This window comes from Triticum dicoccoides, chromosome 5A (assembly GCF_002162155.2).
Source record: "Triticum dicoccoides isolate Atlit2015 ecotype Zavitan chromosome 5A, WEW_v2.0, whole genome shotgun sequence".
NCBI classification, from domain to species: Eukaryota; Viridiplantae; Streptophyta; class Magnoliopsida; order Poales; family Poaceae; genus Triticum; species Triticum dicoccoides.
In genome coordinates this window covers 636,790,197-636,811,654 of record NC_041388.1, presented here as the reverse complement: position 1 = coordinate 636,811,654, position 21,458 = coordinate 636,790,197, and the positions used below count along the sequence as shown (strand labels likewise).

The 21,458-nt window shown below is 44.2% G+C and overlaps 2 long non-coding RNA genes across 2 annotated transcripts; both read right to left on the bottom strand.

Annotated features, from left to right (window-relative positions):
* Positions 1–1,405: 1,405 nt before the first annotated feature.
* Positions 1,406–3,217, bottom strand: LOC119298214. The gene is made up of 4 exons (XR_005145821.1): positions 2,963–3,217; positions 2,692–2,831; positions 1,888–2,613; positions 1,406–1,779 (listed from the first exon to the last, which is right to left on the bottom strand). It is a non-coding gene; the product is annotated as an uncharacterized LOC119298214 (long non-coding RNA).
* Positions 3,218–7,049: 3,832 nt separating this feature from the next.
* On the bottom strand, positions 7,050–9,198 carry LOC119298213. Its single transcript, XR_005145820.1, has 4 exons — positions 8,660–9,198; positions 8,483–8,562; positions 7,721–7,922; positions 7,050–7,283 (listed from the first exon to the last, which is right to left on the bottom strand). It is a non-coding gene; the product is annotated as an uncharacterized LOC119298213 (long non-coding RNA).
* Positions 9,199–21,458: the final 12,260 nt, after the last annotated feature.

Genomic DNA, 21,458 nt, shown 5'->3' with positions numbered 1-21,458 from the left:
AAGCCACACAAACCCTCGGGGCCTGCGCCACGTGTTTCCACGCCCAGAAGTCGGTCACTATCAGCATCACGCTCCTATGGTGTCGTCGTCGATCTCATCACCGTCTTCTGTACCAACCGACTTGCGTCGATCCGTCAGACTATCTAGTCTGACCCAGCCGAACTTGTCCGGCTGCATGACACGCTCGAGGCTCCCAAATCGTCTTCTGCGAATTCTCATCCACCACATAATATTTCCATCTTAGCTGGCTTGGCTTCCGCAACGCCTTCAAGCATCTCTGTTGTGCCAAGAAATTTTTTATCCGTGTCTGCCATAACCCAAGGTTTCCAGTTCCGTAAACTTTTCCACGTCAAACCCGATACCCGTTAACGCCATAGTTTTTTGTACGGCTGACCCGACCTATCCCCACGACGCCGAAGTACACAAGCACTTCCGTGCACAATTGCAGCCAAAAAAGACCTCCTGGTCTTCACGCGATGGGAAGCTCCATTGGCACTAATTACAATGCTGGCTGTTGCCTTGATTTGTCAAAGCTCCTGCTATTCCAATGGATAATCTGATGGATTTTCTTTTTGCCGATTCGATCTGTTGCTTTTGACTCTTCCACGTCATATACAAGGACTCGGTCCTTTTTTCTGGAACAAATCTCTCGTGCACACCACGCAGCAGCTGCCGCCCTTGCCTGCAACTCTGAACCTGGACCACATCCCAGCCTTGCGGCCACGCTGCCTGAAGCACAAGCACCTGAGACGGCCTGTTGCCAGCCCATCCCAGCGCGTGCTGCCAGCCCATCCAAGCACGCCCTAGAAGCCTACTGGTCTGACTGCTGCTGTGGCACGTTACGCGTCACCGCTTCCGATCACTTCAGTACTCGCCGACTTTTCTGATCGCTTTCCTGCTGCACCTACAGACTATACCGATCCATGTCGAACTTTCCTCTTCCACTAGATCAACACCTCAAATCGAACCTTACTCATGACATCACTTGTTAGAATAAATTCGAGGTCATACTGTCGATCATCTGAGGACCAAGCAATCACACGAGCACGACACCGAGATTTGTTAACGAGGTTCACCGATATGACTACATCCCCGGGGCGTGACTATAGGCGCTCGTCCCCATGACACCGCTACACTACCGCATCCGGTCGCCCTGAACGCCGGCACATGCCGCCGGCTTTCCCTACGTTTCGGTGCTATTATGTTGACATAGATTACATCGTGTGTCTACCTCGCTATATATGAGAGGCCTATAATACAAGTGTCCTACTTGACACGACTCCATATCCTACCTAGACACAATACAATTACAAGTCCAACTATAACCTATCCTGTACACTATATTCAACACAACTCTAACATAAACAAAACATATATGCAGACTAAAAAGGACCGGAGGGAGTACTTAATAAAGTTCATGGTACTTGTCAGTGACTAGCCTCTGTCGTTGATGCATTAAAGAGGAAGGCTGGTGCATTTGGACAGCTATATAGAAAAAGCTCTCTGGAAAACGGGCTTGGGCCTCACCAATCCCCTCAGGGAGGTCAGCTTGGGAGCGAAAGAGCCAGAAGTTGAATACATGTAAGCAATCAACCAAGTAATGAGATGCTATATGTGAATAATATACAAATGAGGAGATGCTATATAAATGACCTGCAGCGCGCCTTGCCCTGCGGTGCTGGGGCAGACTGTTGTGCCTAAGCATGTGTGCCAGCCAGGCAGAAGCATTTATCCTGATTAATAACAATAGTAGTTGAGCTGCTATTGCGCCGCCAGGTTCTGTTTGCACACAGTAGAAGGGAACCAGAAATATTATATCAGCCTTGCTCGTTTTTGTAAGGCGTGGAACAAAGAAAGTGGCCTTTTACTGTGTCTATATGGTCCTACCTGGTCCCCTCGAGTTGAAAACAAAAGAAACACGCTCCAGGCCTTCGTATCAATATAGAGAAGCTGAGCCTAAGTGTATAAATTACGAACGTTTGTTCTGCTACATCAAAAATAGAAGGATCAGTATGGTCGTGTACTTGGAATTGTAAAGACAAATTTAAAAGTATCTGCTGCTGATAAAAAAATTATAACAAGATTTGGTGAAATGTCAGTAGGCTCTTAGGATCAGGGCAGCAGTCTTCGCCGTCTAAAAGTCTCTTGTTTGTAATTACACAAAAATGGAGTTTCATTTGTTTGTAATTACACAAAAATGGAGTTTCATTTGTTTGTAATTACACAAAATGCAGTTTCCTTTGTTTTTTTCACATACACAAAAATGGAGTTTCCTTTGTTTTTCTACATAAACAAAAATGGAGTTTGCTAATGCAATCACATGTAGCAGAGTTGTTCAAACAATGGACAGGGGGGAATGATATATACACTAAGCACCACAAAGTCGTGTAACAAAAAACAGAGGAAAAACTGAAGGAAGAGGCAAAGATGGCCTTAACTTCACAGGAGAGGTAGACAGGCCTTTGCCGGGAGAGGAGCAGGGTAGCAGTCATCGCCGTCGCCGGCAGGAGGTGTCTCTAGTGAGAAAAGACATGGAAGCAAGCTGGAGATTCACGACTCAGCTACAATAAACTCCATTAAAATCCTTTGAAGCATCCAATTGCCGCAACAGACCTAGAGGAAAATAGCCCAATTAGCTCACCCGCTCACCAAAAATAAGAAATGGAGGGAAAGATATCCAAGAACACAAACCTACACTACAATGGGTGAGTGGATAAGAAGCATAAACATGTAGCAATACAATAAGCCTATGAAGGAGACATGGCGGCTCAGCGGTGACGGCAAGAGAGATGGGCCGCTGGCTAGCATCCTCTTCAGTCTCAGCATAGTACCTACAAAGAAATGTACCCCTTTAGAAATACCGAACCACTACAAATGCAGCCTCCCATAAAAATATAACCCTCTTCTGATAATAACAAAAATTCTAGTAAACACATATTTCATTAGCAAGAGAACGGGCAACCTCTTTGTTTGTTGATAGCTTAGCAGGCTCCAAAAGCAGGGAAAACCGTTGTTGGTTGATAGCTTGTAAGTCACTAAAGGTAGCTTGAGGTCCCCACACAAAAATTAAGTCCTCTGAGATCACATAAGAGACATAATATAAATTTTAAATATTTACAAATAAAGTCGCAGTTTGGTTTGGTCTGTTCCCTTGAAAGAAAATTGTAATGCCCACCTCAGCATTGGTAATACAAATCCATCTTTCAACAATTAAGTACAAAATAATATATTCAACTATCTGAGCATAGTTCTCAGGAAGAATACTTGTTGTGTGGGATGGATCAGTGAGTAAGAAACAGAACAAATAATATTAAGATAACTATGATGCATCTCAATTCAGATGGGCCACTGACAAAAGGGTTATAAGCATTGCAATATTATATACTGGCCAAATTAGTATTGCTCAGTATAAACGTAAGGCCTCTTGCTTAGGACAAAGGATAGATATTTGATATATCACAGGAAATGTAGCATGATATAATAGTATCAGGAGTACATAGATTTCACAGAGGTCTATTTTTAAAATGGCCACAACTGCAAAATTCCCTCTCGAGATCCCCAATGCTTCTGGTCAGAGGGCGGCGGCCGCGCCTCCGGAAAGAAAATAAATAAATTCCTGCACTTAAAGAAAGCAAAGAAATCAAAAATCAGTTTTTGCAATGGTTTCTGCGCTAATTCAGTTTGTGCGCGAAAATTCATTTTCGACGCTAAAACAGAGTGTATCTAAATATTCAGTATCTAAACTAAAGAATATTTGTGGAATAGTTGAACTTCTAAAGTTACACGTAGATCAACGGTAAATGGTCAGTCTTTTCAGTTCCTATTCTAATTCATTTTCTGCACTAAAACAGAGTATATGTGAAGGTCCGGTATCTGAACTATCGAGGGTTTGTGGAACATCTGAATTTTTAAACTTAAACTGAGATCAAAAGTACAGGTTCAGTCTTTTCAGTTTCTGTACTAATTCAGTTTGTGCACTAAAATTCATTTTCTGCACTAAAACAGAGTACATCTAAAGATTCAGTTTCTGAACTATAGAAGGTTTGTGGAACAATTGATTTTTTAAACTTAAACAGAGATCAAAAGTAAGGGTTCAATCTTTTCAGTTAAACAAAGATCAAATATACAATCCTTTCAGTTCAATAGAGATCAAATGTTCAGTTTTGGCTAACATACTGATCACATGTACTCAATTATTTCCCCAAGACAGATTCATATGAGTTCTTCTACATGAACAGAGCACATGTTCAGATCAACACAAACAGGAACAAAACCCTAGGCATGCTTAAAAAATAAGCCTCGATACCATAATTTAACATCATTCCATTGTCATATACATGAAAGCCACAACAGAGCTGGCGCAATCGACCTTGATCATAGATGGGAAAGACCCTACTGATTAAAGCATTGCGCTAATACAAACACCTACATTTCACTTACATATGTAATTCACAGCTTGTAGACACACAACTTGTAGACACGTTTAGAAAAGAGATCAGGCTAATCAGGAGGAAAAGAGAAGTGTGGGTACCTGCAAGAAAGCTTACTGGCATGACTCATATTAGAAATCCTCCTCTGAACTCATGAAGAACCAATAGCATTGCGAACCATCGCTTATCCCAGAATAATAAAGTGCAACTTACTCTTAATCAGATTAGATCAAGGACCAACAACAAACAATAAAAGATCAAGAACAACGTATATGCAACAAAGGTATGAGAGAGAAGAAATCTTTACATAAAACGGCTATAAACAGTGGAGCATAAATAAGCAATACCTTTAAATACAAATAAAAAGGGTTCAGGGTTCCATGCATAGTGGGCTCAGATTCGCTTTTCCTCGATCATATAATCTACCCCCATCATCTCCTATCGCCAGATCAATCTGTTTATACACTGGAGCTGCCCTGGTTATCACTCAACAAGAATGACCATCCAAGGACAGAACAATAAGTATCACAGGATCAAAAAGGATTCTAGAGACAAGGAAGGATCCAACTTGATACCCACATGTGCCTCGATTGCTCAAAGGCACACTTATTTCAGCCATGGCTAATCATCATCGCCCTAGCAAGAATGGCTTCCGACCGACGGGGCACGTGATTCAAACGCGGTGGCACGAGATATCTCACCGCCGGGGTAACTATTCATTGCTATAGGAGCTCGGGCTCGATCCAACGGCCGAGATCAATCCGGATCGAGATCTGACGGCCAGAATCGCATCAGGAAATCGACCCGACGGCCAAAAGTGCCTGAGATCCGAGGAGCCAGGGAACTTGCCGCGGGTCTTATTTCTGGATGGATCACTAGATCAATATGTTCTTACGAGGGTGAAACTACCTTGGTTATCACTCATCAGAAATGACCATCCAAGGACAGAGCCACTAAAATAAGAATGTGATCAAAACAGTTCAAAGAAACGAGGGAGGATCCAAATTAATACCCACAAGTGCCTCGATTACTCGAGAGCATGCCTATATCATCCATAACTGGTCATCATAGCCTGGCCATGTCCCATACAATAGCCTAAGCAGAGCAGGGGAAGATGGAGCTCACCGAGGGAGGTTGTAGCCAAGGCAGTACTCAGTGGGCACCGGGGTTTCACCTGAACGCCATCCAACCGGTGAGGAACCACGTCTGAGTTGCGCCTTGCACGATCCCACCGACAAGCACGAACGGCAATGGCACCGAAGCGGCCAAGGAAGATTCAGATTGGGGGGGAGGGGGAGAGACAGAGAGAAGGGAACAAAGGGGGCGAACGAGAAGCGAGCCAGCCGCCCTCCCCCACCACATAGCCGCACGGAGCCAACCACAGTCCACCACGCACGCGGCCTGGACAGGAAATGACGAAAAAGCCCTCGGCGGGGGGCAAGATTTACGTGCGGTGGCACAAGATATTTACCGCAGGCGCGCGCACGACTAAACGCACAGGCTGCACCCACACACCCGCTCGCTGACGGGTGCGGCCCACCGCCGGGACCCCCCAGGTCAGCGGCAACCGGTCAAACGGAAGGAGTAATCGACGGGACGAGCCAAACGGGATCAACCATGCTACAAGGGAGGGGGATTCGATCAGACGACCGACGTCCTTCCACCGCTCGATCGGACGCCCAGAAACCCATCAAGCAAATTGATACGACGGCCAAAATGCGCTAATCGCTGAGAGTGCAGGTGGCTCCCTTCGTCTCATATTTCTGGATAAAGCAGGGCAATAATCCAGTTATCTTTGATCAAGATCAAGAAATGAATTAGTTGTCCCAGCTAGCCACTATAATTTTGCAACCAACAAACCATTGTTTCCGGAATGTAGCAACAATCATGTAAACAAAGTGCGACTAAATATAGTATTGCAGAACAACGAACTATCTGTAGGTACACAACAACCTAAAAATGGCATCCAGCAGGGTAACCTAAAAAAGTAACTAAGCTCATGAGCAACCCGTAGCAACAATAACAGCAGTTCCAACAACAATATCCTAGGATAACATCATACAAAAGAAAAAAGATCGAGTATGTGCATAGAAAGGCATGAAGGAAGCAACAAGAATAGAGTAGCACCTGAGCTGGTACCAGCCACCAACAGCCAAGATCATGAGACAACCACAAGCAACAACAACAGCAGTCCCGGATGTGTAAACAGATTGCAGAACAATACCATAAGTGCATCTGAAAAATGGATTAGAGATTTTAACAATACGGACATGCAGTTCCCAATAAATTAAGCTCCTGTAGCCAGTGATGGTGCCGGTCAACATTGTTCACAATACAGATATGAAAAACGAAGAAATAAATTAAGGCATAAGACTAAACTATGACATTCCCATTCAGCATTCTATTATACTATTAAGAATGCAATTGGTCTGCTTGGCCTAGCATGGCGAAAACATCTGAACTGCTATAGATTTAGAGATATGTGCAAAAAAATAAATATCGAAGGAAGCCTCATGAACTGTTTGTAAGCCTGCAATTGTAGGCTTTACTCTTATAATTATTAAATTGCCTAAATACAAAATAAAATGTTGAATCATCTGATGTACAAAGCTAAAGACAAGTATCAAAGGAGGTATAATCAGTATGCAGTATTATCACGGTGCTAGATACTACTATTCCAAAACACCAAAACATACAAAATACACCTAGAGGAATTCTACCTGAATTAGTATCACCCAGGTGGAACACACCTAGAAGCTGAATCTTTTGAGTTTTTATTTACCTTGAGCTATCTCCTCTTGTTGTAGTTGGGGCATGAAGAGTTTATCCTTCGAAAAAAATTGAACATGTCTCCTGCAATGAGATAGCCTTTTTCATTAACCTATGATTTCCATAAAGAGCATATAGTTAAGAATGCAGGGTGGCACAACAGAAGGAAATGAAGAACCTGTAATATAATGATGATGGCAGCCACAACCAACAATGTGAGTAAGATGGATAGCAAACTTAATGAACGGGGCAGCGGCCTATGCAGCCAATGCAAAACCTGTGTCGAAGTTGGGTTCATATATATCCTCCTAATCCTAAGCACATAAAGATGTGATTTGAACAATGGCTGACAGATCGCTCAAAGTTACAAGTGCATTGTTCAGCATCAGCTCTCAATAATTTGTGCCTAATCCTGTACTAATTATATACCTTGTGGATTTACATACTTGAGGATACACCAAATCCATAAATGAAACACGAGTGCATAAAAAAGAGCATATATAATTGAAGAAGAATGTAACCTTGTAACTATATTTGAGGTAAATTTGAGCAGTTCCACTAAGCTTCATAGGCAAAGTATACATCCAATGCCTAATTAGCACTCCCACTTCCCATACATAATCAGGAGCAAGGCCAAGGATTGATGACCAAATCCCTCTATCGAAAAAGGATGCTCTGCGCTAGCTCCATGAATAAATGAGTACTCGTCCATGCCATTTTAACCTGTCACACACCAACAATATGGAAGATAAAACATTTAGCTTTAGGAAAATGGATTATTACATGGGTGAAATTAATTACTAACAACTACAACCATGTTATATTTATTATCATGTTCAAGGTAAGTAACTTAGCGAGCCAGTGCCAAACCTTTCCCTTCCCTTGTCACCACTGATAAGGACAAATCAGGCAGTAGACAAAAAAAAGGTAACAAAAACATAGGAATCTAGGCAGACCGCAACAACCTCCTACACAACAACAACAATATCCGAGCACCTAATGCATCCCAGCACCAGACAAATTAAGAAAGGCAACAAAAATCTACCCCGGATATAGGCACGAGGCCTAGTCTCCTGCAAAGCAACAACAAATACCAGGGATCCAAACAGAACCGAGCACCTAATCCATCCAAAGGAATCCAATCAGAACCAGGATCGAGCAACCAATGCATCCAAGAAAAAGATTCGGGCGGTCAACACATCCAAAAAGCTACAGGAGCTGCACATCACAACTAATAGCTCTGCTAGACAGGAAGGAAAAGGAAAAGCTCGCCAACCACGAACCTTGCAACATCTCGACACGGCAACGGGCAGCAGGCTGGCCGAAGCTTCGACAAACGGAACAAACAACAACTACAGAGGACCTGCAATGATAAATCCGACACAAAATCAATGTGAACACGAAAACCTAGAACCAAAAGAGAAGATAGACCAGCATCTCTAGGCAAGAGAATGGATCACCTGGGCATCGTCGGAGTGGATGTGCTTGGAGAACTGACGCTGGCGGAGGTCGTGTCGCGCCAGGGAGCACCGACGCCGGCGGTGGCCTTGTCGCGCTGCGCCTCCTCGGCGCTGAAGGGTGCTCCAGCACCATGCACGAAGCAGGGGCTCGACGCGTGGGATTGGGGGCCGGTGTCGCCCTGGGCCTTCTCTCCGCCGAAGGGCACTCCGGCAGCGTCGATGGATCAGGGGTTGGAGGCGCGGGATCAGAAGCCGGCGTGGCGCAGAGGAGATGAAGAGGAGAACGCATGCGGGGGAAGTCGAGGAGGATGAGCGGCGGCGGCGTGAGGAGGCCGAGGGCAGCGAGCGCTGCGGCGCCATGGATTGGGTCCCGGGGGAAGATTCGGATTGAGGGGAAGGGGGGAGGAGAGACAGAGAGAAGGGAACGAAGGGGGCGAACGAGAAGCGAGCCAGCCGCCCTCCCCCACGACATAGCCGCACGGAGCCAACCACCGTCCACCACGCACGCGGCCTGGACAGGAAATGACGAAAAAGCCCTCGGCGGGGGGCAAGATTTACGTGCGGTGGCACGGAATATTTACCACAGGCGCGCGCACGACTGAACGCACAAGCTGCACCCGCACACCCGCTCGCTGACGGGCGCGGCCCACCCGCCGGGACCCCACAGGTCAGCGACAACTGGTCAAACGAAAGCAGTAATCGACGGCGCGAACCAGACGGGATCAACCATGCTACAGGGGAGGGGGATTCGATCCGACGGATGAGATCTGCCATCGGCTCGATCCGACGGCCAGAACTCCATCAAGCAAACCGACCGGACGGCCAAGAGGCGCTAATTGCTGAGGAGCCAGGGAGTTCGAGCGGATTCGTTTTTCTGGATTCCAACAAAACTGACACCAAAAACGGTTGAGGACATTGGGCCTTTCTCAAAGGTGAGCTTTTTGTTGCTAAGTCCAGAATTAGGAAGCCCGGTCTTCAGTTGCTAGGAGCAAAGAAGAGGCACAAACACGAGCAACATATTTCGTCTACCTCCTCTCCTACAAAATTTACTCAGCCTCATACCTAAAACACCATTCACTTCAACACTCGTCCTACTTCTCTGCGCCTATTTGAACCGCAAACTCCATACAATAAGGGTAGTAGTAGCAGCATCCCGTGCTCACAACACATGAGAGATCGCGTGAAATTTAGAGCCGTGGCCAGGAGGTGCTCCGGCACTATCACCTGCATCCTCCTACGGAAGTACTTCACGGACGATGTTCCTGACGCTGCTGGCCCACCCCGCTGCTGAAAACAGCGCCACCGCAACAGGCGCGAAGGACAAGAACAACCTTTTCGTGGGCATGGGAGGCACGTGGACCGTTGCAGCATCCCAGCCATCGGTGGCGTCTATGACGGGGGTTTCGCCAACAATTGCGCCGGCGTATTCATCTGGCTCTTGAACAAAATCCATGGTGTCTGGAGAGGTGTTGGAGCGACGTTCCTTTACGTGTCAGCTGGCACTTCGTATGTATGCAACATTGACTTATTTTAGCCTAATACTCCCTCCGTTTTTATTTAGTCCGCATATTAGCTTTGATCAAAATCAAGCTTTGTAAACTTTAACTAAGTTTATAAACAAAAATATTAACATATATAATAAAAAATCAATACCACTAGATTCATTATTGAATGTACTTTCACATCATATAGATTTGTTATGGTAAATGTTTATATATTTTTCTATAAACTTGGTCAAACTTTGCAAAGTTTGACTTCGGTCAAACCTAATATGCAGACTAAATAAAAACGGAGGGAGTATAATATAATGACACGGCAAATGGCATGATGGTGGGCATGCATGAGAAATATGTTGGGGTGACAAGGGCCAAATAATAGAGAGCCAGGTACACGCTTGTGATTTGATTTAGTGGAGGAAAAATCTGACTGTCGCCCAAAATAAATTAGTCCGTTGCTAATAGACACTCCATACAAAAGATACTGCTGTAATGCTGTTACATCATGCAAGTATATGCACTCGAGGACGCTGAAAAACTATTTCTCACCAACTAGTTAGTTAATTACTAATTCTCTTTGCCTTCCAAACCTACGCAGTTTTTGCTCATCACTACAAAAGACTAGCTACGATCAACTTACGAGAGTTTTTTGTTCAAGCAACTTAGAAGAGTTTCTTGTGCTTGGTTTAATTCCCCATAAAATAAATGGGCTTGGTTAATCGGAGTATATTCTAACGGAAACGCTAAGAAACTCTTCCAACCTCATATGTCTCGATCATACTTCTTATGTGAACTATAGATTGCCACATCGACGCATAACGTTGTTACAATGAAAGCATTTATGGTAATCGCACCACATGGTACATAGCTTGTTATGTACCAGAGATTGCCACATCGACGCATACCTCTACCATTCGAGTGGATGATACGCATCAAGCAGGATTTATTCTTCTTTCCCGGCAATAGAAAAGGAGAGTGAGGGACTGGATCGCACCCTTAGATTGGCAAGCCAAGTTTACTTGTGTGCATGCACGAACTCTCATGGAAATTTTGTATGGCTGTGCCAACAAGCCCCCCTTGTCCAACATGCTCCCTCTTACCCCAGCTTTTCACATGAGAAATAAGAAGGTAAGAGTTAATCAGACCACCAGTTAATCAAATCAAACTCAGAGGGGGAGGTAAGAGGGACCATGCTATGTACTCTTACCTCTTATATGAAAAGGGGAGGTAAGAGGGACCATGCTAAAATTTGCCAGGAGAGGAAGCCACGTTACATCCAAAGAAATGGGGAGTAGAAGGCCCGATGGTGGTGCCATTGAGAGAGGGGAGAGAAGCAGAGAAAGCGAGTGTAGTGGGTACATGGTGGGGGTTTTGAGTGGGTTTGACCGCATCATGCGGGCAATTTTTTGTCGCATTGAAGGTGCAAAACTTCTTGCGCAAAACTATTACTGACCCAAATGCACCAAAACCTGGGTGAATAGCTGATGGCGCCCAGGTTCAATTCAGTTGTGGAACAGAGCTATATTGCATTCAGTACCAGCACATCGGGGAGATGAATGGAGGTCCGAGGCCATTGTAACCTAACAGCAGAACCACTAGGGCATGATAACCATCCCAATCAATTGAGTCACTCTCACCCCGTGAGACGAAATAAGGGACAACAATCGCGGGAGATGGTAGCGTAGATGCAAAGGCTCGGCAGATATAGTTGAATTCGCAATAATTCAGTTAAACCCTTCCGCCAAATCGTCTCAGCCACTCTCATCTCTGATCTAGGGTTAACTAAAACAAAGATTAGGCCCTAGAATATTTCCTCATGCCGTCCAAGCCTATCCAATCCATCCACATGTGTACATAGATGACAGACATTAGTTGTTCAAGAACCAGGATCAAAACGAAGCCTGGGAATCTATAACCCATGCTTTGTTCGACTCACAGATACATTTATTGGGTTAAGTGGTTGCACCTATATGCAGTTTTTTAATTGTAGCACATGTGTTGCTCTTTCTGGTTAGGTAAACTCACGTCTGCACATAGCACATAGCATCGTGGGTTAGCGTTTGAGATATGCTTGGTGTAAAATTTATAATCAAGAAATGAAGACAGAACCAAACGCTCATTCCATGAATAACCACGTGGTTGACTAAAATATCCATTGAATTGCTTTACAAAACCCACTATTAAAATTGAAAAATACTATATATCCGTTCACGCAAGCGCCAACGTGGGGCCAACGAACAATTAGAATAAATAAATGAGCCTCATTTGATAGTCACCACCACATGTGTTGTAGCAATTTATTTCTACACATGCGAAGGACCTCCTTCGATGGAACATAAAATTTCTGTGATCTTATGTATTCTTTTTTTTGCAGATATGTGATCTTAGGTATTCAGCTCAAGGTTAAGCTAGATATCGAGGAGCACACACAAAATACAAGTCCAAGTAGATCATAAGTAGCTACAAGGTAATTGACCATCTCATCTCTTTCTGGTGTGCATAGGGATGCAGAACCAGACATATTATCATTTAAATGCAACCAAAAATTGAACAAAATTCAGTCAGGAAACTATTGTTCACCAAACATTATGAAGTTATCAACTAATCAAGGTAAAATATATCAAGTATTTTGAATCAAAATTGAGGGAAGAATATAATCAGATTGAGGGTATTACTAGGCATCTAGCAAGTATATTTATTTTCGTACCATGCGGGAGGACTGCATGTGATTTTTACAGACAGAAGAAAAGAGGGTGCGGGGGACCCCTACCTAATCCAGACGACTATTACCAACTTAAACATGACAACAAAGAACTAAAGTAAACTCTTACCCTGTCCAATATCACTGGTAAGAAGACCTCGTATGAACTAAGACACCGGTTACCACCTGCATCAATATGCCTGGTCACAAACGGCAAGAATCACGCCAAGTGTTAGCCGTACAGGTCTTGTCCTTTATCCTCAATCATTCAAAATTGAGACAAATATATATATATATATATATATATATATATATATATATATATATATATAGACCAACTGGAAAGACCACTAGGTGAGTGGGTTCTTTAGATCTACAGTTTTCCAAAAACACTGTTAAAAGAGGGGGTAAGAGGGAGCATATTTAAACTGCTCTTTCCAAAAACACTGTCTTCTAACAGGCAAGCACAGCACTGGTACTACAAAACTGACAAGAAAAAATAGTTAGACATTCTTCAACCAGAAGCACACATCCACAAATAAGTCACGACCCTGGAAAGGCCTCAAGCCCCAGACCACCATGTCTAGGCCCTGCTCCAAAGTGGGAGCAACAGCCTCTGAAGATTGGCCCAAACAAGGATTCTGTTATACAATCTACGGCTTTACGATCCAAACTAACCTCTCCGATTCTACGATTTTAGTTCTAAGAATCCACGTTTCTACGATCCTATGGTGAAGAAGATTCTACGATTTGCGATTGAAAATTTTAAATTCTCAGAATGACTGTCTTCTGGTGAAATTTGTTCACAGACTCCTTAGATCCCCAATCACCCCATGGGTGAGATGGGTCAGGGCAATTCATTTCAAAAGCAGGGACTTGGGTGATCGCCTTCCTCTTAATTAATACAAGAGCCTGGGCCCTGGTCACAGATCAACATTCATTTAAAAGGTTTCAGAGAGATGACTTATATAGAAATCACAGAAGGGGAGAAAACCTCTTTCTAAAAGGATAAATGGAGTATTAACGTCCCCTGGCATATCCAAATCCCTGCTGCCTAGTCTCACACAAAGTTTTAAATAGTGCGCTAATCCTCTTAGCGACGAATCTCTTCTAAATGCTAGAGCGCGCTAATCCTCTTAGCGACAGATCTCTTCTAAATGCTATAGCGCGCTATTTAAAATGTTTGTTCATGGACCAAAGATCCTTAGTGCAGGACCTCTTCTAAACGCTATAGCTATAGTGCGCTACTTAAAACCATGGATATAGCCATGCTATAGCGCGCTATTTAGAATGTTTGTTCTGGACCAATGATCCTTAGCGTAGGACCTCTTCTAAACGCTATAGCATATGCTATAGCACACTATTTAAAACCGTGCGCTCAGGCCTAACATTTCTGTTGCAGACTCTAGGAGAAACGGGGAATGGATCATTCACACCAGACACATTACATCTGATCGGGCAGACAACGAAATTCTTTCACTTGCGCTCTTCCTCAACTCTATTTATCTCTAAAAAAAGGGATCTCCAGACAAAAGAGGCTTTCGTATAAATCAGTCTATAGCCTTCTCTATGGGGGGTGCTACAAGCTCATGAATTTTGGAGGTGTTGAAGAGTTAGCTTGCAGTAAGATTTGGCACTGCTCGGCACCAACAATATGCAGAAAATTTGCCTGGTTACTTGACAAACACGCAGCGAAGGTTAGGGTGGTTCTGAATAAGCATGGAATCGTTGACAACGACAAATGCCCCTTCGGATGCTGTGCCATTGAAACTGTGTCTCGCCTGGCTTTGGAGTGCAACAGAATGAAGCATATTTGGAGACTTCTCGGAGTGAGTATTATTGATGTGAATCAGCCAGCACAAAATAAAAGATTGGGAGCTGGTTGCAATCGTTGTCGTATGGTCTGTCTGGTTTGCTAGGAAACAGAAGGGTCTTCGATGGAGTAACTGTAACTCCTGGAGTGGTTGCCAAACAATGTACTACAATGGTCAATCTTTTTTTTTCGAAACAAAGGCATAAGATTTGCCTCATCAATTAAATAAGGAGAGAATAGAGTTTGGAGTTTTACAATACCCACAAGTACGGCATGTCAATTACTCGCCCACAAAAATATCTCCTAATTTCTTTGCGCCCGCGGTCACCCAAAGCTTGGCCTCGTCAACGATGGCGGTGAGAAGGATGGTCGTTGGCGCACTCTTATGACGAAACACCGTGCATTTCTTTCATTCCAAATGGTCCAGGAGACAAGCATGGTGAGAGAGGCCAAAGTTTGCCGGTTGGGGTTGCGATTGTCGGTTCTCTTGTCCCACCATTCGTAGACGGATTCATCCATGTGCCACTCAGATGTATCTTGTCCCACAATGGTCAATCTTTGGGCGAACAGGGAAACCAAGAGGAATTTATGGCTGTCCGGGAATGGATTGCTGGTTGGTCTAGCTAATCTACTTTTTCCTGTTCTCCTTTTTTACATCTCTTTGTTATCCTGTTTTCTACCCTGGACTGTATGAACTTTTTCCCCGGGTAAGCGTTTTGCTTATAAGTTTTTTTAATAAAAAATGTAGGTTGGGGGCTCCTACCCTCCCATTTCCCTATTTATGATTGCACTCTATAGGTTCAGAGCAAAACAAGCAAAAAAAGCGTGCTCAACTAGTCCCTGTTTTTCCCTTGTGTGCATACCTGTTCGTGAGTTACCAGCCCTTGTAAATGTAGTGAAAGGAAGCCTTTTTTTCGGGAAGCACTAAAAGGAAGCCAGATATAGTTGGGTAGCTACAAAAAAAGTTTCTCATTCCCAAAGAAGAAAAGGAGCGGCTTAGTCTTGGGCCAAATCATAGAAACTGACAGAAAAAAAAGGTAGGTCCCCAAGCACTTTTTAATTCGTTTAACCTGGGCTTTGAGCTGGTCAAGTTCCGATCTCACGAGCCAAAGCAATGGTAAGGCAACGACCACTCACGTTGTTGCTTGTCCAACTCCACTTGTTCAAAGAAAGTTCTCCTAATAATCTTGGACACCATATTCACTAGAGCAGCAACAAGCTATACCACTAACTAAATAAAATACCAAACCATGCCGCTGCCTGATAAATAAAAAAGCGTAATGCACACAACACTCAATCACTCGTGAAAACCAATGACCTTTCTTTTTTACAATAGTGGCCCCATAAAACCTGGCAGCAGTCCTGAATAGCTCAGTGCAGTACAAGCCGTCACCAACAACACAGCTGAGGAGCCAGCACAAAGGCCCGTCACCAATAACACATTTTATTAGCCCTCAATCACACCACGTCACTGCAAAAAAACAAACAAAAAACCATCCCACCGGCCATTCCACTGTGACAATTCAGCAATTCTGTTACCTATTCCTCCCAGTTGTTGTGGCCGAGGTGGTCCCATCCTTGCAAACATCAGCACAATTCTGTTACCAGCAAATGCAGGCAGCGAGCTGCTACACCTGGAGCACCGTTCAGCAAAGGTATCCCACACGGCCACACGGGCAGGTCAATCAATGACCTCCTTGGTTGGCTCATCGACCAATTGTTGTGACACTCTAGCTCTGGGCGATCTAATATTGTTTGGCCATCGATCCTCATCGAAATAATTGTGGTGGAGAAGCCCGAGAGCTCGATGGTATATTCGTGACTCAACTATATATCTACCACATACGGTTAATCATTATGGACACGCACACATGACTGGTCGATCTCCTTATTTTATGTAGTTCCAACGCATTTGATGCGTGGTTGGTTGTCATTATTATTCATGGACAACTAGGGTCAAATACACAAGTGGTACACCATGCTTGCGCGTCATGACCACTATGGTTTCTGAAGCTGAAAAATACAGTGAACTTATGTGCTCATGCAAATACACTCTCATTCCTTCCGTAGCTGTCAACCCTGCTGACATGTCAGTGTGTGGGTCCCACTTTCCAATATATACTATCTCCGTCCTAGTTTATTGGTCCCCTTTATAATATATGTCAAATTTTGACCGAAGATTTAACTAACAAATACTAATGCATGTCAACAAAACTTATATCGTTGGATTCGTATTTGAACATACTCTCTCCGTCCCATAATGTAAGATGTTTTTTGATATTATTGTAGTGTTAAAAAAACGTCCTACATTATGGGACGGAGGTTGTAGTTTTCAATGATATAATTTTTGGTGACATGCATGAACATTTTGTTAGTTAAATTTATGATTAAAATTTGACACAGAATACAATAAAAACTAATAAACCAGGATGGAGGTAGTACTATATAAATAAATCTCTCTTGTATCACTGTTATGTCTGGTCAACATGTGGCATAGAGATGTAGGGGCGCATTAAAGATTTGGATCATGGATCTTAGGTACAACAAAATCGACCAAGCGAAACGCTCTTTTCAGAATATCTAAGAGCATCTCCACTTGCCCTCCTCCCCCACACCAACAGGGCCCCCCAAGACGCCATTTTTTCTGCCAGTGTCGGAAAAAAAAACCAGTCACCCCCCAGGACGACGAATTTCGCTGGTTCGGCCCATTTTTGGCCCGGCGATCCCAGGCCGAACCCAGCGCACTAGGAGGCACTTGGGGCTCCGGCGGAAGGAAAAGTGGTGCGTGGGCCACCACTGTCAGGCGAGAAATGCCTTTCCCCACCTAGATTTGACCCGCGCGCTATAGGACGCCACTTCCCCTTTCGCCGCCATGTCGATCCCGACACCGCCCACCTGCCCACAACCGCTGATCCTCCGCTAGAAAGGTCATTTCCCCGCCGCAAAGAGAGGGTTTCACCGCGACAGCCTCCATCCCGTTCTTGGGCAAGCTTTCCAAGGCAATGACCACGCAGATAGGGGTACCGGCGGCTGCCCAGCCACCACGCCTGCTAGGTGTTCGGTGATTTGCCTGTTTAGAAATGGACTCCAGCGACGAGGAGGCATTCACGGCTCTGATGGAGGAGGAAGCCGAGGCCAACACCCAGGATGAAGAGCACCTCATGATCCTCGCCCCTCTAGCAGGCCTGTTTGCGAACAATGCAAAGCCACGATGAGGTGGCTCGGTGCCGGGCCGCCATAAGAGCAAGTAGAGGCATCAAATGGAGGGTATTGATTGCTCTACGCCGACTACTTCGCCGACGCTCCACTGCATGACAAGAAAGTCTTTCGGCGACGTTATCGGATGAGCTGAAAGCTCTTCCTCGGGATTGTGAATGCCATCCGGGAGTTCGACAACTATTTCATTTGCAAGAAGGGTTGCACCGGCACAGTTGGATTCTCCTCACTCCAGAAGTGCACGACAACTATGAGGATGCTTGCATACGGAGCTCCCGGTGATATACTGGAAGACTATGGACGCATGGCCGAATCCACCACCATTGACTGTTTGTACAAGTTCTGCAGGGCAGTGGTCGCAGTTTTTGGACCACAATACTTGCGATCACCCAATGCAGAATACACTAATCGGATCCTAGAACAGAATGTAGTAAGATGATTTCCTGGGATGCTTGGAAGCATCTACTGCATGCATTGGGCATGGAAAATATGTCATTTGCTTGGTAGGGGATGTACAAAGGCGACAAAGGCAGTTGCAGTGTGGTACTTGATGTTGTGGCACACATGACCTCTGGATTTTGCACTCTTTTGGTATGCCAGGAACTCACAATGACATCAACGTACTGCAGTGCTCGAATGTCTTTGCCAAGCTTGTTGAAGGTCATGCTCCTCCGGTGAACTTCGAGGTCAATGGGCGCCACTACAAGAAGGGATACTACCTAGCAGATGGCATCTATCGAGGATGGTCCATATTTATGAAGACTATCTCAATCCCTGTGCCAGGAGGCAAGAACTCCTACTTTGCCAAGTGTTAGGAGGCTTGCAGGAAGGATGTGGAGCGGGCATTTGGTGTGCTCGAATCTTGATTTGCTGTTGTCCGGCACCTCGCTCTGACCTGGTCGAAGTCTCAAATGTGAGAGGTGTTAACTTGTTGTGTCATCTTGCACAACATGATCATTGAGAGAGAGCAGGAAGAGCCAGTGTTTGATACTGAACCATATTACAGGCAGGGTCCTCTTGCAATTGTTGATCACCAAGTACCGCATCATGGGCTGCCTTCCTCAATATGCGTCAGGAGATCCGAGACCCACAGGTGCATCAAGAATTGCAGCATGATCTAGTGGAACACCTATTGAGGCTCAAGGGCAACGCCTAGTTCAATGTGTTTTAATTTGTGTTTAAATTATGGGTTTGCCTCATTGAACTATTTGATTTGTATTGATTTATGTGATGAACTATGTGATAAAAATTAGTTGTTGAATTTGTGCCAAAGTGTGCCGAATTTGGGCCTAATTTGCACCGAATTTGGGCCGACATCGGCGGCTGGGGGCAAACTTGGGGGGTCGGCTTGGAACCCGAGCCTCCCCACGCCGAATTTATCGCTGGTTAGCCCCCAGGCGGCGCTATTTCAAGCCCTTGGGGGGGGGGGGCGAACAGCTGGATATGCTCTAATGGGTAGGTGCTCTCTACAAAGAGACATTGGATTTAATACTTAGAATAATGCCTAAATGGCTAACAACTAGGATGCAGGTGGGCATCCCGCATAAGCCGCAAACATGAAGTTAGTTCAAACTAAGATAAATCTGGCCGGAAGAATTATAACTAAGTTGAAATATTTTGAGTTGGATCGGGGCGGATCGGGCGCCACTCTGCATCCCTAGTAACAACAAGTGCCTCCTGCGTAGGGTTGCCCTATGCATACGGTGCAGCTGCCATCCGAGCCGCTGCTGCCCATGCCCACGAAACCACCTCTGCGACTGTCCGTGCATATCATTCAACATTGGTAGCTGCCATGGTGCTCACCGAGCAACGACCCAGGAATGTTGTCGACAGTGTTGTGTTCCTCTCTAATATTAATGACACATGCACAATGATGAGGGATCGGGGCCGTCTGACGCACATGCCTGTAACTACGAGGAGCTTATCCCTCACTCCTTAGCGTGCATGGGTGCTGCCGACGAGTGGTCAGGGCCGATCCACGTCATCAACTTTTGCAACGACCATGACACCATTATAATGCATATCAAGAGCCAAAGCGACAGATGACGACACCACTCCTCTAGCAAAAGTGACCTTCAGGTAGAGGAACATGACCACTAGAGCGGACCTAGGCGTAAAAAATGAGGACACAGTGGTAAAGAGGTTGAAGAACGTGTCGATATGGTTGGTGGATGCAACTGGGGCCCGTCTACATGGAGGCTGCAGAGGACATTTCCACGATGAGGACGACTCTGGAGTGAGACGAGAAGGAGGTGATGAACATACCGGAGAACTATCAGTGGGCACTAGAGCAGTCGGAGGAGGTAGTGGTCCCGGAATCCCTCCTACTATCAACGCTTACTTGGCCATGACGTGTTTTGTCCCAGAATCCGTCCTGACCAAGCTATTGTTCATTGTCGTCGGAGTCACGTGGCTTACTGCCGAAATTGAAGTTGTATTATTCATTCTCCGATCCAACTATAGGTCTATAGCCAAGGTGCTAAGCTTGGGGGTTCAAGGAGAATTCCCTATTGGACGCACGTTGCATCAACGTGTCTACCTTTCGCACAGACTCAGCGATCAATCGATGACCTGGGCTGGCCCATTAATGGGTTGTAGAGTTTCCGGTTTTGCGAACCTTCTAGAGTTTCTTAGCCGGTTTTTCTGGCTTTGTGAACCTTATAGAAGGTTCCTTGAACCGGTTTTCTTGTTTTCTTTTTTCCTTTTTAATGTTTTTGTTTATTTTTCTTCTTTCTTCTTTCTTTTTTTCTTTTCTTTTCTTTTCCTTTTTTTCTTTTTATTTTTCATTTATTTTCGCCTTCTTCCTTCTTCATGTCGATATTTTTCTTTTTATAAAATTCATTATTTTTATATTTTAAAATATGTTCCACTTTATAAAACATGTTCATAAATTCAAAAAATCTACAAGAATTTAAAAAAATGTTAATGTATTTGAATTATTTTTCACAAATTATAAAATGTTCATATTTCAAAAATACTTCTGGAAGTGTACAAAATGTTCGTGGTTGCAAAATTTGGTCTGAAATTCAAAAAACGTTCGCGTTTGAAAAAGTGTTCAGGGATTTCAAAAAATGTTCATGGTTTCAAAAGCTTTTGTTACATATTTCATGAAGTTCCATTTTTCAACTTTTTGTTCACAAATTCAAAAAATGTTTGCGGTTTCATATTTTCATAATTTCATCAAATGTTGCATTTGGAAATATTTGTTAAAAAATTCAAAAAATGTTTGCGGTTTAAAAATTTGTTCCGAATTTCATAATTTGTTCACAACTTTAAAAAATGGTTCATGTTTTCCCAAAACATTTTCCGTAGTTTAATTTGTTTGTCCACATATGCGAAAAAATGTTCCTGTCTATGATTTTTTTCAGATATTCAAGAAATGTTCGTATTTTTTCAAAATACACTTTCAGAAAAAAAATCTACACTTTTTTTAGATGTTCACTAGAGTAACTAATTCCAGTTTGATACAGTAGACAAGTCCGGTTGGACGGTTGTGCTAGGTTATTTGAGGTGCGCGCTGTTTTGTTATAGGCAATGCTAGTCAGTTGGAGTGGTTGGGAGTACGCATTTGCA